Below are 17,869 nucleotides of genomic sequence, written 5' to 3' on the forward strand. Positions count from 1 at the left end.
TCCGACGGAGCTTTCCATCATAACGGGACCCTGAGCAGACACAAACTGACACCGGCGGAAACCAGAGGTTTCCGTTTCCATCACCATTCTTTTCAATGGTGACGGATCCGGGCCCGTTTGTCTCTTTTGTGTACCGGACCCGTCGTTTTTCCGGAAGCAATAGCGTAGTCCTTAGGCCTTAGTCTTTATAATTTGTGAGCTACTGGTCATTAAATAATTGTTAGCCTCTATGAACTGATGCTGAACTTTCTATTTAAAGATGTTTAAAGCAAATTCCTCCATCCAAGTGTCTGGCAGCAATTCGGCATTTTACACAGGCTAGAGTAGTGTTCACCTTTGGAACAAAGCATAATGGCTTCATGTTATTCTTTTCTTCTACTGTGCTACATTCTTATCCTCCTCCTTGTCCTATCTGACATTCACAGCATTCATTCTACCAGCACAGGGTTGTTGTCTGGTGCTGCCTGTTACTTGTTGAATGATGTCCTGTAATTTAAGGGCCATTATATCTAAGGCTTCGTTCACATCTGCGTTGTGGCATCCGTTCTAGCGGATTAGTTGAAATTGAAAAAAAACCCGGACAGACTGACTGATGCCAGGCTGAATGCAATGGAGGGTAAAATATGTTTGTTTTTGACCGTACTACGGTATTCATCCCGTCAAAACGACGGAACCCTTGCACAACGAGAGACTCACAATGAAATCCATGGTGACGTAAACCTACGGTTTCAGTTTGTGTCGGTCAGGGCTCGATCGGAATGCCCTGACGGAATGTCAGAACGGAGCCCTGACGCAGATGTGAACGAAGCCTTACTGAGCACAACTGATGCAAAAATAAAATCCATTGAAATCAATGTTTTTTTTAATGTAAACGTTAAAGGGAACCTGTCACCAGCATTTCACCCATTGAACTTCACTTATCCCTCACTGGCCGCTGCTATCAAAACTTCATTGCCATTATCCCCTCTCCTAAACTCCTCCTCCGACTCTAAATAACGGTCTGCAAACATTTTGCGCCTTTTATCGTAATTATCCGGTGTACCTTTGTGCGCACACCCCAGAACAGGACCTCAATGCACAAGCGCGGGATTTTGTGTGCTGGGGGAAGACGAGGAGCAGTCAATCAAAAGTAAGGAGGCCGGTAAACTTGGAAAGACTTGAGGAATGAAGATATGACTCTTTTCAAACGAAGATTTGACTCTTTTCTGCTCATTAGCATACGATGTTGGAACACTTAAAAAGCTGAATACTAAAGCTACAGAGCCGACTAAGAAAATAATTCTAGGTTATATAGAAATGATTTGTCACCCACTACCACCAGGTATTGCTGGTTTAATAGGTGAAATGCTGGTGACAGGTTCCCTTTAACTTCCGTTCTTGTGGTCCTCTGACGGATACGCTAGAACGGAAGCCACAACGCAGATGTGAACGCAGGGTAAATCCCAAATTGCGTATACATTAATGATTTATCTATGAGGGATATGGAAAATGGTTGCCATTATAAGACACTACCACAAGGCCTTGTTTCAACTCTTTGAGTAGGCACCACTATCATGCTTGCTGCCAGAACTGGATTAAACTACAGCTATGCAGTTATTCCACCAGGGCTCCTTTATTTACTAGGCCAGCTTTTCCAAATGCAAAAAGTTTGTGGAAAGGCATATTAACCCCTTCCCGCTGCCTACCACTTTTGACCTTCCTGACAGAGCCTGAATTTTCAAATCTGACATTTCTAACTTTATGTGGTAATAACTTTGGAATTCTTTTACCTATCCAAGCAATTTTGCAGGCAGAAAAAATCTTTTGACCTGCCTACGTATTTTTTCCATGGCTTTCGCAACTTTTTTTCCCCGCGAGTGGCTAAAAGCCTCCCATAGAAATCAATGGGAGACGATTTCGGACGTTTTTTGGCTCTTATTCCATGCAGTTTCCGTGTGAACTGGGCCTTAGATTTTCTCCTGACATATTGTACTTTGTCAGGTAAAATTTGGTTGTAATACAATAAATAACCTGGATGTTCCATCAGAGTGTCCGTGGTTTTACCAGAAACCGTAACGCAACATGCAGAATAAAATACTTAAAAAAAAATTTGTGTTGCCAAATAAGAGCTATATATTTTTCATTTTTCTGCCGCTGTTATAAGGGCTTATTTTTTGCGGGGCGACATGTAGTTTTTCTTGGTACCATTGACGCACATACGACTTTTTGATTACCTTTTTATCACATTTTTTGGAAGGCAGGTTGAAAAGATAACTAGAATTCTCGCATTGCTTTTTATTTTATTTTATGTTATGTTAACATAACAGTTTGATAGTTCCGGTCGTTATGGATTCACCGATACCAATTATGTGTAGCTTTTTTTAATTTATTTATTTTTTTCGTTTTTTTTCATCATAAAGCATTTTGTAAGGGGGGAAACATAGGTTTTATTTATTTTTACTTGGGATTTTCTTTATATATTATAAACTTTATTAACCCTTTCATGACCAAGGGTCATTGATGCCCCTGTGTCCAGGTCAAATTTTCCATTTTTGATATGCACTTCTTTAAACGATAATATCTTTGGAACCGCTTTGAATATCACAACTATTTTTACTTTGTTTTTGTTACAAGACTTATGAGGCTTTCATTTTCTAGATTAGTTTAATTAATTCAGTGTTTTTAATTTTTATTATAAGCAGACAAATCACTAAAAATGAAAGTCAAACCACTTTTCTGTAATTTATTTTGTTTCGTTCACTGCACTCTCATGTGTGCTGGGGCTTTGAGAGCCCTGGAATACACCCCCCACTGTAGATAGTGCCACCCACAAAACCCGCAAAACCACCTAAACTCCCTCCAGCATCGGAATCCCCGGCCAGCGCTCTGGTCGAGGATTCCCCTCCTAGAGGGAGCGACTTCTTTCCATCCCCGCTGTAGATAGTGCCACCCCCCTGCAGATAGCAACCCCCCCATCCCGCTGTGGATAACATCACAACCCCCACTGTAAATAGCGCCACCTGAACTGACTCTAGGAGCGGAATCCCCTGTGTCAGATCGCACTGGCCTGAGATTCTGCTCCTAGAGAGAGCCACTAACGTCACTGTGCAAATGGACAGTGACTTCAAGGGCACTGTCTAGAAGCGGAATTCCCGGCCAGTGCGGTTAATACATTCTCTTATATTATTGTGCATGCATTCTTTCCAGCAGTGATTATACTAGGGCTCTGTTAATTTGCTATTCTGGTATTTGTGGCTCTGCTCTAATACCTGGCCAGGTCATTTGGGCGATCTTTTAACTTATAATGGTTTGTTATACTACTGGTATTGTCCAGGGAAATGGTATTTATACATTTTAGACTATAATACTATTGGGATTAAATTTTATATTTTCGTAACTCAGCGAGTGCTGTTTTTTTTGTCCGGAATATTTATTTTGCTCTTTATATTCTTTATCTAATCTGAATGGCACCGTGTAAAATTATTTACATTTACTGAGATAGTTAATTAGATAGCTTTGTAGTTTTTCTATAGATACAGGGCCGCAGCAGACAGTATCACACATGATTGGCCTAGATACAGGGCCCTAGCAAAGAGTATCACACATGATAGGCTTAAAAACCAGGGTCCCCAGCAGACCGTATTTACCATGTTATGCTTACCCTTCCCTGCTCCCGTTTGATCCTCTTCACCTCCGGGCACTGCACTGTGCTGCGCATACAACGTCCTGACGCTGAATGGCATCAGGAGCCAGCGTTATGCCTGAAGGCAAAGAGGACCCGAAAGGAGCGGGGAGGATAAGTATATAGAGTAATGGCAGCGGCCAGTATGGACTCCGCTTGCCCTGCCCCGAGGACGGCCCTAGGCTTCAAGACCTAGTGCAGTGGTGGCCAGAGCTGACCAATGGCTGGGAATCATAAGGGTAAAAATAATCAGGTCCGGGGTCTAAATATCTTTTTTCTTTTTTTTCTTTTAGTCTAATCTGGGGTTTGAATTAAGTTAGGGAGTCTATATTTTTAGGGGATCTGGTCTGGATCTATTAGTATAGAGGTCTGACCTGGGGTCTAATATAGGGGGTCTATTGTTATATTAATATGGAGGTCTGGTCTGGGATCTGATATTATTGGGGTCTGGTCTGGGATCTTAAATTAATATAGGGGGGTCTAAATATATTTAGGGAGTCTGGAGTGAGGTCTAAATTAGGGGATCCAGGGTCCAAATATATTTAGGGAGTCTGATATAGGGTCTGAATTAATTTAAGGGTCTGGGCTGCGGCTTGAATTTTAGTGTCTGAATGTATTTTTCGGGGTCAGAAGTAATGTAGGGGTCTGAAATAATTTAGGGATCTGGTCTGGGATCTGAGTGAATTTTGGGGTCTCAGTTTTTTATGGGGTCTTATGTGTAGAGTATAGCTTACTGTGTGTGTGTGTGTGTGTGTGTGTGTGTGTGTTTGTGTGTGTATATTTTTCGGACTATAAGACGCACCTGACTATAAGACGCACGCAGGTTTTAGACAACAAAAAATAGGAAAAAATTTAATATTTTACTACTTTTATCAAGCAAAAACTATTTGTTAAAAAAAAAAAATTGTCCTGTTTCACCACATTCTGAGAGCCATTTTTTGGTACAAACGATTTTTTTTTATCACTTTTTATTTCATTCCTTTTTTTTTAATTTTTTACATTGCGCTTGGGGATAAATGGGAAAATGTATTTATTTTAACTTAATATTTTTCTACACTCCTGAAAATGTATCCAACCCTTTTTTTTTTTTTTTTACACATTTCATTAGTTCCCCTAGGGGACTTGAACCAGCGATCATTAGATCGCTGGTACAATACACTGCAAAACATGGATGAGTTACGGAAACAGTGTAACTCGCTGAACCACGCTGTTTTACGTAACTCCCATAGTAGTCAATGGCAGTTACAGTAGCTCAGCAAGTTACGCTGTTTCCGTAACTCCCCCATGTATATTATTATTGGAGCTACCGAGTTACAGAAACTGCGTAGCTCGCGGTGCTACGCTATTAACGTAACTCCCATTCACTTCTATGGGAGTTTTGGAAACCGCGTAGCTCAGCGAGCACTCGGCTGTTTCTGTAACTCCCGACCACCTAACCAGGAAGTGGCCGGGAGACAACGGGGTTTAGGGGGCCCCATTCTACAGATAGGTGCGGGTCCCAGAGGTTGGACCCGCATCTATCTGACATTTATAGGAAGACCCCTATAAATGCCGTGGTTGCTACTGACCGTGGCATTTAACTAGTTAAACAGCCAGGAACATCGCTGTTCCAGGCCGTTAGAGCAGCGTGTCAGATGTAAAATACAGCAGACACCTGCAGTGTATGGAGCAGGTTTAGTGCGTGAGCTCGCTCCAAACATCATCCCCTCCCAGCTCCATGATGTGTCGGCACATTATGGGTCGGGAAGGGGTTAAGTAAGAAGCGGTCAGGGGGCCTGGCGCTGCCGGGTACCTTGACTGCCGACTATAAGACGCAGAGACCTTATAGCAAGATTTATTCTTGCTAAAAACTGCGTCTTATAGTCCGAAAAAATCGGGACGTATATATATATATATATATATATATATATATATATATTACCGTTCAAAAGTTTAGGGTCACTTAGAAATTTCCTTATTTTTGAAAGAAAAGCACAGTTTTTTTCAATGATGATAATATTAAATTAATCAGAAATACACTCTATACATTGTTAATGTGGTAAATGACTATTCTAGCTGCAAACGTCTGGTTTTTAATGCAATATCTACATAGGTGTATAGAGGCCCATTTCCAGCAACCATCACTCCAGTGTTATAATAGTACATTGTGTTTGCTAACTGTGTTAGAAGGCTAATGGATGATTAGAAAACACTTGAAAACCCTTGTGCAATTATGTTAGCACCGCTGTAAACAGTTTTGCTGTTTAGAGGAGCTATAAAACAGAACTTCCTTTGAGCTAGTTGAGAATCTGGAGCACTACATTTGTGGGTTCGATTAGACTCTCCAAATGGCTAGAAAAAGAGAGCTTTCAAGTGAAACTCGACAGTCTATTCTTGTTCTTAGAAATGAAGGCTATTCCATGCGAGAAATTGCCAAGAAACTGAAGATTTCCTACAACGGTGTGTACTACTCCCTTCAGAGGACAGCACAAACACGCCCTAACCAGAGTAGAAAGAGAAGTGGGAGGCCCCGCTGCACAACTGAGCAACAAGACAAGTACATTAGAGTCTCTAGTTTGAGAAATAGATCCCTCACAGGTCCTCAACTGGCAGCTTCATTAAATAGTACCCGCAAAACGCCAGTGAAAACGTCTACAGTGAAGAGGCGACTCCGGGATGCTGGCCTTCAGGGCAGAGTGGCAAAGAAAAAGCCATATCTGAGACTGGCTAATAAAAGGAAAAGATTAATATGGGCAAAAGCACACAGACATTGGACAGAGGAAAATTGGAAAAAAGTGTTATGGACAGACGAATCGAAGTTTGAGGTGTTTGGATCACACAGAAGAACATTTGTGAGACGCAGAACACCTGAAAAGATGCGGGAAGTGTGCCTGACGCCATCTGTCAAGCATGGTGGAGGTAATGTGATGGTCTGGGGTTGCTTTGGTGCTGGTAAAGTGGGAGATTTGTACAAGGTAAAAGGGATTTTGAATAAGGAAGGCTATCACTCCATTTTGCAACGCCATGCCATACCCTGTGGACAGCGCTTGATTGGAGCCAATTTCATCCTACAACAGGACAATGACCCAAAGCACAGCTCCAAATTATGCAAGAACTATTTAGGGAAGAAGCAGGCAGCTGGTATTCTATCTGTAATGAAGTGGCCAGCGCAGTCACCAGATCTCAACCCCATAGAGCTGTTGTGGGAGCAGCTTGACCGTATGGTACGCAAGAAGTGCCCATCAAGCCAATCCAACTTGTGGGAGGGGCTTCTGGAAGCATGGGGTGAAATTTCTCCCGATTACCTCAGCAAATTAACAGCTAGAATGCCAAAGGTCTGCAATGATGTAATTGCTGCAAATGGAGCATTCTTTGACGAAAGCAAAGTTTGAAGGAGAAAATTATTATTTCAAATAAAAATCTTTATTTCTAACCTTGTCAATGTCTTGACTATATTTTCTAGTCATTTTGCAACTCATTTGACAAATATAAGTGTGAGGTTTTCATGGAAAACACAAAATTGCCTGGGTGACCCCAAACTTTTGAACGGTAGTGTGTTTGTATATATATATATATATATATATATATATATATATATAAAAATAGAAAGCAGCAGCACTCGCAGTATCAAGAGTGAATGGGGGCCCAGCAAGTGGTCCCGATCCATGGACTATGTATTATAGAAAAAGAAAATCTTGCAGCACTCCCGTGGACAGTAGAAAAAGCGGTGATTTATTCAATCAACATCGAATAGTGCAAAATTTCAGTCCTGAAATAGGACCTTTCTCAAGCATAGTGATATACAAATTCACAGTTATCGGCAAATTAGAGAAAAACACGGAGTCATATACTATTATGATTTTAAATGCCAAAAGGCATAGGAAAATATAAACTTTATTGGACAATACAGAGTAAAAGTAGTTAAAATAGAGACTTCAAATCAGACAACTGTATATCAGTTGTACAAAGGACATAGGAGCACATAGTTGTCAAAGAGAAAAAGCTCCAGAGGTAGGCTGCATAGCCATGTTAAAGATAGCAATCAAACGACAATATTTTGTATAAGACAGAGTATAGGCAATTTTGTCATCATATAATAACATGTAACACAGGTATAGTATACGCCGTACTAATCACTGTGGAGGGCGAAGTGGATTATAGCACTACCATATACTGTGATACGCCTCACATCTGAGAAACGCCAGTGGAAATACTCGGCGTCTATGAGCCTCAGAAAGGGAGCACAAAAATTCCCAGGATATAGCAAAACATATAGGTTAAGTTATAATAAAAAGGTTTAGGTGACTAACCCATGTTGCTCTAATTTGCAGCTAATGTATGGTGGAGTTTCTATTCCAGCTTTGGGGAGGTTAAAATCCACACTGTTGGTGACCTAGCCCCTATACTGACTTTTCCTGTGAGACATATGTTGAAGTTCACAGTTATATGGCATTCATTAATTAGCATACTCTATCTCATTATAATACTCATTAAAAGTGAAACATACAAAAAAAGACACGATAAAATCATGATTAAGGTATCAAATAACATACAGTTGATACGGAAAGTGCAAGTGAATCCATAACGATCAATAAAAATACATACAAGATAAGGAAATATCTAATACATAAAATACATAATTATCATGTACCGTAATTGATTAATGTGCAGGTGTGCTGAAAGTTGGGGCTCCAGGACCACTCACCAATCAAAATCCAGATGGCATAATTGATATTGTAAAACGATAAGTGTTGTATAAAAGCACAATTATGCGTGATACAGCGATACCGGAAGTATTGGGTCGCTACGCAACACAGGAGGTTGCGAGCGTAATGTGATCCCTGGATCACAAGCGAGCATGCGTCAAGTAATGCTTAGTTGTCAGGCAACAGAAAAAATATTTGGACGCGTCATGCTGTATCATTTGCATGGCCTCCAGTGCGCATGTCAAATCTAATTGCGAAGGCATCTAGTGTTACCCAGCAACCAGCTGTCAACTCAAGCTGATGAAATAAAACAATGAATATTATAATGTACTGGATCCATTCATCCGGGAAAAAGGGGTTGAACACACCACAACTAGATGCAACCAAAGAGGTGAGCTATGGAGATATATAAACGCATAACCCAATTCATGGATTATTGTTTATCACTGTTTTTTTTTATATAAATGGACTGAAGGCCTCTGGCCACACTTCTGTGGTCAGTAGATCTCTTCGACCCGGGTGTGTGTAAATACCTAGTTCCACTTTTTCGTGTACAAGGGACATTACACAACAACCCCAGAACGTGTAAAGGACTAGCAAGTGCCTGCTACATAGTGGCTCAATACTGCGGCCATTTTAAGAAATGTTTATTTCAAAACGACATGGATGTAAATATATATATCTCCACAGAATTACCTCAATAAAAGCTACACAAAGAGACCCGTTATTCTATCAAGATTCCCAAAGATCAACAGACCCAGAACACAACTTGTATCGTAAGCAATGTTCACTCTAAGTCTTGGCAGCTCCTGAGCGGGGCGGTTAGGGAGCAGGGCGAGTCTCCATCAATGGTGGGCGATCTGATGACAAAAGTAATACCCCCCAGTAAACGCTAATATAGCGACTAAATAAGAGAATAAGAAAACTTAATTTAAATTATTTTTAAATTACTTTTTTAAATTCTATAATATTACAAGTACAGCAGTAAAATAGACCGTTATAAATACCAATTATAGGCGTCAATAAAAGAATCCCTCATTACACCACTGTGCCTATAGATAGCACCACACATCCCCCTGTAGATAGTGCCACAGACCCCTGTTGAGTGCCACACAGCCCCTGTAGATAGTGCCACACAGCCCCTGTAGAAAGCGCCACACACATCCCACTGTAGACAGCTTCATCCCCCTGTAGATTGCAACACACACACACACCCCTGTAGATAGCATCACACACAGCCCCCTGCAGATAGCGCCACATTCAGACCCCTTGTAGATAGCGCCACACAGAACCACCTGTAGATACTGCCACACAGCCCCCCTATAGATAGTGCCACACAGACCCCTGTAGATAGTGCCACACAGACCCCCCCCCTATAGATAGTGCCACACAGACCCCCCCTGTAGATAGTGCCACACAGACCCCCCCTGTAGATAGTGCCACACAGACCCCCCTGTAGATAGTGCCACACAGACCCCCCCCTGTAGGTAGTGCCACACAGACCCCCTGTAGATTGTGCCACACAGACCTCCTGTAGATACTGCCACACAGACCCCCAGTAGATACTGCCACACAGCCCCCCTGTATATAGTGCTACACAGCAATTCCTCCCTGTATATAGCGCTACACAGCCCCCTCCCCTTGTATATAGCGCTACACAGCTCCCCACCGCCTGTATATACTGGCAAACAGTTCCTTTAAAAAAAAATGAAAAAGATTGTACTTACCTTGCCACGTTCCTGCGACAGACGGAGCGCTACACTGCCTCTCCGGCGGGACGCATGTGCAGACCGGCGTGATGATGTGACGTCATCACGCCGGCCTGTGCGACTCCCAGCGCCTTATAGGCTGCAGACCTAACGTGGCCTTCAGCCTATAGTATTCATTTGTATGTGCGTCCTGAGGACACAAATACAAGTGAATGTCTCTGTCGCTAGCACCGGAACCCCCTCCGGTGCTAGCGACGCCACTGCATCCGCCCGCCGCCAGTGGCAATGCGCGGGCTTTAAAGTTTAGTGAGCGGGCGGATCGTGGAAGGTGCACGGCCGCGCAGCCGCACACCTTATAGGGAACACTGATCGTAAGGCTACAATTTCACAATGAATTCTATATAACGTGATGGAGAGTGGTCCCGATGTCCCGCAATGCTCTACAAATAATAAAAAAAAATCAATATTAGTGAAATTTTAAATAACAACAAAATTACGTAGGAAATTACAAGGAGCATCTCTCTCTCTCTCTCTCTCTCTCTCTCTCTCTGTATGTGTATATATATATATATATATATATATATATATATATATATATGTATGTGTATATATATGTATATATATATATATATATGTGTATATATATATATATATACATACTGTATATAATAGTTAATACTTAGGTGTGAGGGGGGGAGCGCGACACTGAATCCTTGCCCCAGGTGAAGGAAAGCATAAACTACACCTCTGGCTATGTGTTCACATATTCTATTCTGCATACTGCTTCACAGTGATGTAGACTATGACCTCGGGCCTCTATTGGATGCTCAAACAAACACCTTTTATTCTGCTCAGAGATTGTGTTCCTGGAAAGAGCCATTAAAATGTAAGTAAGTGTAGAATGTATCACATTTTCCATTACAGAAATCTCTGAGCAGTGACAAAGGGGTTTGAGCACTCTATAGAGTACTTTCAGTGTGGAAATCATTGACGTGTTGAGATCTCAGACTCCCCCATTGTCATCTTCTCACATGTATCTGAAGATCAGCATATTTAAGATGCCTAGTATTTTTTTACTGTTAGTGTCTTTAACTACAGCCAGGCTGACATTTGCAGTGCGTTTTAACCTATAAAAAAAACAACTTATTTCTTGCATCATGGGAAATTCTAGCTGTTAGAAAGTCACCAGAAGAGTGTGTATGTGTGTGTGTGTGTGTGTGTGTGTGTGTGTGTGTGTGTGTGTGTTTAGATGCAAGCCTTTGTGTGTGTTTAGATGCAAGCCTTTGTTGCACTGTATCATTTCTTGTTGTCTATTGCAAAGTACTGATTACACTGTCAGTTGTAACAAGAAAAGAAAATTACAAGGTTTGCCGGTTATGAAGAGAGTGAATCCGCATGCTGTGGCTCTTTTGTTACCAGAACCTTTATTTTTTTAGTTAAAAATAATTTGTTTCATGAATTACATTTAATTAGTGACAAGACAATTACAGTTTACTTGAATACTGTCTAACTTCAAAATTAATATTCATCCATATCTCTAAATAAGCATATTTTACCTATACCATTAGGCATATACCAGTAAATCGTAGGTAACAAGAAGAAAACATCTTTTGAAGAATGCTGAAATTATATGCTGATAGGTTTAGAGACCAACAAGTGTAAAGAATGAGATTGCAACAGACCTTCAGATGAGATAGTAGATGCAAATTTGTAAACTGGTATGTCCTTCACTCCCAATTATAAACCAAAGAACATTGTGACGACAGCATCCTTTCAAAATTCACCTTTATTGTACCCATAAAAGTATACAGTACAGCAGCAACGTTTTGACTCCTTTACAATGGATAGGTCTTTTTCAGGATTAGATGACCAAATCACTTGCTATAAATTATATTAAGTAAAGTATGTGTGATAGCATCTCTTTATGGAGATTTTTTTTATCATATACATGTTTGATCCAACCTGGATTAGGAATAAGAGATTTTGTAGGCATTCAATACGGTACAAATTTACTGCTATGACCACAAATTTCTCATAAAGACTGCAGAGTGTGACCTACAGCATCATAAACGGGTATCCTGCAATGTTTGGAGCCTGTTAAATATTTGAGAAGTAACCGTTGGAGACTTATAAGGAAAGAATGTGGAATAACAATTGGCACTGTACAAATGCGTGTCCGTTTGGGGAAAGATTCATTTTGACCGTTCACCACATTCACAACAAATTCAACAATGACCACCGGGACAAATCATTTTCTGGTGAAAATGGTTGAAATTTTACAGTGTTAAGGGTGGCCTAAAAAGAGGCAAATTAGTTTCCCAGATATCAAACTTCCCCACACAATAATCAGTGACGAAAGTGTCAGACTGTAGGAACACATCCTATTAAAAAGGGGAATGGTAACACCTAGTCGTCAGTTTAGTCACACAATTTCGTGGGGAAAATGTTTGAGGGGCTATTGAGGGACTATATACAGGATTATGTGACAATAAATAGCATTATAAGTGACAGCCAGCACGGTTTTACTAAGGAAAGAAGTTGTCAAACTAACCTAATCTGTTTTTATGAAGAGGTGAGCAGAAGTCTAGACAGAGGGGCCGCTGTGGATTTAGTGTTTTTGGACTTTGCAAAGGCATTTGACACTGTCCCCCATAGACGCCTAATGGGTAAATTAAGGACTATAGTTTTAGAAAATATAGTTTGTAATTGGATTGAGAATTGGCTCAAGGACCGTATCCAGAGAGTTGTGGTCAATGATTCCTACTCTGAATGGTCCCCGGTAATAAGTGGTGTACCCCAGGGTTCAGTGCTGGGACCACTATTATTCAACTTATTTATTAATGATATAGAAGATGGGATTAATAGCACTATTTCTATTTTTGCAGATGACACCAAGCTATGTAATATAGTTCAGTCTATGGAAGATGTTCATGAATTGCAGGCAGATTTAAACAAACTAAGTGTTTGGGCGTCCACTTGGCAGATGAAGTTTAATGTAGATAAATGTAAAGTTATGCATCTGGGTACCAACAACCTGCATGCATCATATGTCCTAGGGGGAGCTACACTGGCGGATTCACTTGTTGAGAAGGATCTGGGTGTACTTGTAAATCATAAACTCAATAACAGCATGCAGTGTCAATCAGCTGCTTCAAAGGCCAGCAGGATATTGTCGTGTATTAAAAGAGGCATGGACTCACGGGACAGGGATGTAATATTGCCACTTTATAAAGCATTAGTGAGGCCTCATCTAGAATATGCAGTTCAGTTCTGGGCTCCAGTTCATAGAAAGGATGCCCTGGAGTTGGAAAAAATACAAAGAAGAGCAACGAAGCTAATTAGGGGCATGGAGAATTTAAGTTATGAGGAAAGATTGAAAGAATTAAACCTATTTAGCCTTGAAAAGAAACGACTAAGGGGGGACATGATTAACTTATATAAATATATTAATGGCACATACAAAAAATATGGTGAAATCCTGTTCCTTGTAAAACCCCCTCAAAAAACAAGGGGGCACTCCCTCCGTCTGGAGAAAAAAAGGTTCAAGCTGCAGAGGCGACAAGGCTTCTTTACCGTGAGAACTGTGAATCTATGGAATAGCCTACCGCAGGAGCTGGTCACAGCAGGGACAGTAGATGGCTTTAAAAAAGGGTTAGATAATTTCCTAGAACAAAAAAATATTAGCTCCTATGTGTAGAAATTTTTCCTTCCCTTTTCCCATCCCTTGGTTGAACTTGATGGACATGTGTCTTTTTTCAGCCGTACTAACTATGTAACTATGTAATTCCAGAAGTAATAACAGAGGAACGGCACAATGCAACATTCTCGGAAAAGATGTCCCAGAATTTTTATTTTATGGGTATTTAAAGTATTTACATAAACAGTCGTGTCTAACACGACTGCGATGGCAGAGTGCTGATGGGTTGTCAAGGCAGCCATGGGCCTAATGAAGGTCTTCCATATTGGAAACCCCTGTTAAGCCCCAGGGTCTAATGCGAGAATGCTAAAAGCACAATACACTGCAATACATAAGTATTGCAGTGTATTGTTCAAACGATTGCATGTTCAAGTCTAAAAATTGTTTTAGAACATTTAGAAAACAAGCCCTCACTCTGCTCCTTCGATGAAAAAATGAAAACATTATGGGTCAGAATATGACGACACAAATACCTGACTTTCTTTTAAAAAAAAAAAAAGTGTTTTATTGTGTAAAAGTAGTAAAATCGAAAAAAAAAAAGATAAATTTGATATGGCTGTACTCCTACTCACTCGCGGAATAATAATTTTTACAGTGCAGTGAACGCCGTAAAACTTAAAACCCAAAAACAAGAGGAATTGTTGCTTTTTTCCATTCCACCCCATTCCATTCCTTTTAGTGGTCTCAGAACCAAATTCTCGCCTCCTCAATTTTTTACTTGGGTGCCATCGACTGCTTCATTTAAACAAGATTCACTGAACTACACCGGATTCCTCTCAGGACGAGCTGCTTACATACTATACATACTATTTTCAATAGGGTTTCTTTATCTCTGTATGTTTTAGATATTAATATAGTCATTAATATAGTCACCAGCATTTAGTATGGCTTTATGAAAAGAGTGTGTTTGTCGAACAAATGTACTTGTTCTTTATGAAGAAAGCAGGTATCTGGACAGAGGGCTGGCTGTAGATATAGTATACATAGGGGGACATTTAACCTTTCTAGGTCAGTTTTCCGGCATATAAATATTGTAAACGGGCCCAAAAGTTGCAAATTGCGAGTTTTGGCCTTTTATTACCTCCCTCGTCTCTTTTGTGGAAGGGGACGTAGATTTACAAAATAGGATGCGGCCACAGCGGCCCAACAAATTCATTATAATTTACTTGAATAGTGAGAAGTGCCACAGGGAATGGCAAGCTAATCTCTGTTTTTATTTTAGAACATCCGTGCCTGAGCATTTTCCATAAAAGGCCACCTCCTGTGGGTAAGGATTCCTCAGTTTCTGCTTATAGTACCACTCCATGCCCCTCCTCCATCACTAATTTCATCGTATTATTTTCTTTCCAGGGGTACCAGAGCCAAATTCTTTTTTTTTTTAAAGTTTTTATTTATGTTTTTGTGACAACATAACAAGACATACAAGAAAAAAATTGAAACAGGCAATTGATTACATTAGTTACATTGTCGTAAGGAGTTTCCTCCCGTATAAAGGAAGTAAGTATGGAGGGGACAAGTTGATAGGCACTGCAAACCAACACATATTCAGCCAAGCAACGCATTCACACTTTAGACAACCATAAGCTCTTCCTGACTTAACCCAAACCCAGGCCACAATTCCTACCGAGAGGAGAATTACACCGCAGTTTCCGGCGTGGTCATTTATCTGGACCAAATTTTCTCAAATTTGTATGGACAGTTACTATGAATATACAGTTTTTGATACAGGGGTATATATTTATTGGTAAGCTGGAGCCAGTGTAATATACTCTGAATTTCTATAGCCTTCCAGGACATGATAATGTCCTTTCTGGCACAAAACAAAAGAAAATCTTATCATAATATCCCGGTACTCCCTCATTCAGGACACCTAACAAGCAAAACTGAGGGGTAAGAAGCCACGGAAACCGGAAGTGGTTGTGGGGAAATTCAACAATTGTTGACCAAAAGGGCGAGACCCTAGGGCATAGCCATTTACAATGAAGATACGTGCCAACATCGGATTGGCATCTAAAACATGTATCAGAATTGGAGATATCAATTCTATTAAGTCGTACCAGGATATAGTGAATTCTGTGTAGGAATCTGGACTGGATTAAAAAATCCCTAGCACTCACTGCAGTGTCAAAGAAGGAGAGTTCCACCTCCCGCCACTCCTCACCCATCAGCTGAGGAACATCACCGCTCCACCCAGAAAAGGTGTATATTTCTGTTAGTGTTTTAGGATGGTCCGGGGAGCCAAGGAGGCTCTCCAATTTGGAGAAGAATTCGGGAGCCAAATTGAGCAACACATGCATGACGTAACTGTAAATAATGAAAGAAGGCAGTCTTCGATATTCCATATCAATCACATAGATCCAAGAAGGACACAAACCCAGTATCCACAGAGTAAAGTTGACCTACAAATTTAATCCCATCCCCTGCCCCAGAACCGAGTTCTTGCCTCAGCAATTCTCGAATCCGATTCCAGTAGCTGCTTCATTGTCACAATATTCGCTGAACTATACTGGATTCCTCTTCAACCCAAGGAAGACCCTATCTTGGTGAAACTGGTGGATGGCTCCATTCTTGATTCTGGCCACATTGATTGTGAGACTATTTAGTTGTTTAGTAGAATTTAGGATTCGCATAAGGAGTGGCTATTCTTTGATGTTGTCAAATCCCTATTGTTTCTTATTATATTGCACTCCTTATGCGAATTCTGAAATATAGTAAACAACTAAATAGTCCCCCAACTTCTTCTAGTTTACAGCCATTGACTGCTCTGATCAGTTCCAATGTTCACTCTTTCTGGTCCTAATCTGCTCAAGAAGCTTTTGATAACGTCCACTGCAATACTCATTTATCCAGATCCTTCTTTATCATTCATTGTCAAGGTAGACCACTCCAAACTAACTGTTGAGAGAGGGATCAGAAGGCCTTATGCACTCTATAACCTTCTTCTCAAAGAAAAATAAATTATGATGCTGCAGATAAGAAACTGTTAGTTCTCAAACTGGCATTGGAGGGATGGCGACACACTTAAGAAGGATCTGCTCACCCATTTATGCTTTTCGCCGACCTTAAAAATCAGGAATATCTTAGAACTGCTCAAAGTTTAACCTTTTCAGGACTGAGCTCATTTTGGCCTTCAGTACCAGCCCCATTTTTTCAAATCTTATGTCATTTTATGTGGTAATAACTCTGGAATGCTTTTACCCGTCCAAGCGATTCTGGGATTGTTTTCTTGTGACATATTGTACTTTATGTTAGTGGAAACATTTGGTCAATGAATTCATTGCTTATTTGTGAAAAACACCAAAATGTAAAGAAAATGTGCAAAAATTATAATTTTTCTTATTTTAAAAGTATCTGCTTGTAAAACCGATAGTAATACCACACAAAATAGTCACTATTTTACATACTCCATATGTCTACTTTATGTTTGCATTGTTTTTTGAACATTCTTTTATTTTTTTTAGGACGTTACACGGCTTAGAACTTTAGCAGCAATTTCTCACATTTTCAAGAAAATTTCAAAAGGCTATTTTTCAAGGACCAGTTCAGTTCTGAAGTGGCTTTGAGGGCCTTATATACTAGATGGACCTCTCAAAGTATTCAAAACAGCATTCAGAAAGTTTCTTAACTCTTTAGCCGTTTCACAGGAATTAAAGCAAAGTAGAGGGGAAATTTACAAATTCAATTTTTTTTGCCAAAATTTATTTGTAAAACATTTTCTTCTGTAACACAGAAAGTTTTACTAGAGAAACGCAACTTAAAGGGAATGTGTCGCTAGAAAAAAATATATATTTTTTTTAGTTAAACTGTTAGTCAATAAATGATTATACATTGTTCTAATTTTTTACATTTTTTCACAAGTCAGGAAATATTATAAATTAGATTCTAATTTATAACATTTCCATGTGCTGGTCACTAGAGAGAGCAATTCCCAAAATTGCAGCATTGCAATGTGGTAAAGCAACCTCATTTCTTTATGCTGCAAATTTGGGGTAGACACACTCTCTCTAGTGTCCTCACACAATCCCCCCACCCTTATTCTGGCTAGTGCCAGGAGAAAGGAGGGGGTTGAATGTTCAAACCTCCTACACTGTGTGCCGCCATTTTTTTAGCGAATGCA

The 17,869-nt window shown here is 40.2% G+C and overlaps 1 protein-coding gene across 1 annotated transcript in view; it reads left to right on the plus strand.

The window, feature by feature from the left end:
• Positions 1-17,869, plus strand: part of ZNF827 (zinc finger protein 827) — a 270,975-nt gene that overhangs the window by 152,139 nt on the left and 100,967 nt on the right. The gene's annotated exons all lie outside the window — the stretch shown is intronic.

The sequence above is a fragment of the Rhinoderma darwinii genome, chromosome 1 (genome assembly GCF_050947455.1).
Source record: "Rhinoderma darwinii isolate aRhiDar2 chromosome 1, aRhiDar2.hap1, whole genome shotgun sequence".
NCBI lineage: Eukaryota > Metazoa > Chordata > Amphibia > Anura > Rhinodermatidae > Rhinoderma > Rhinoderma darwinii.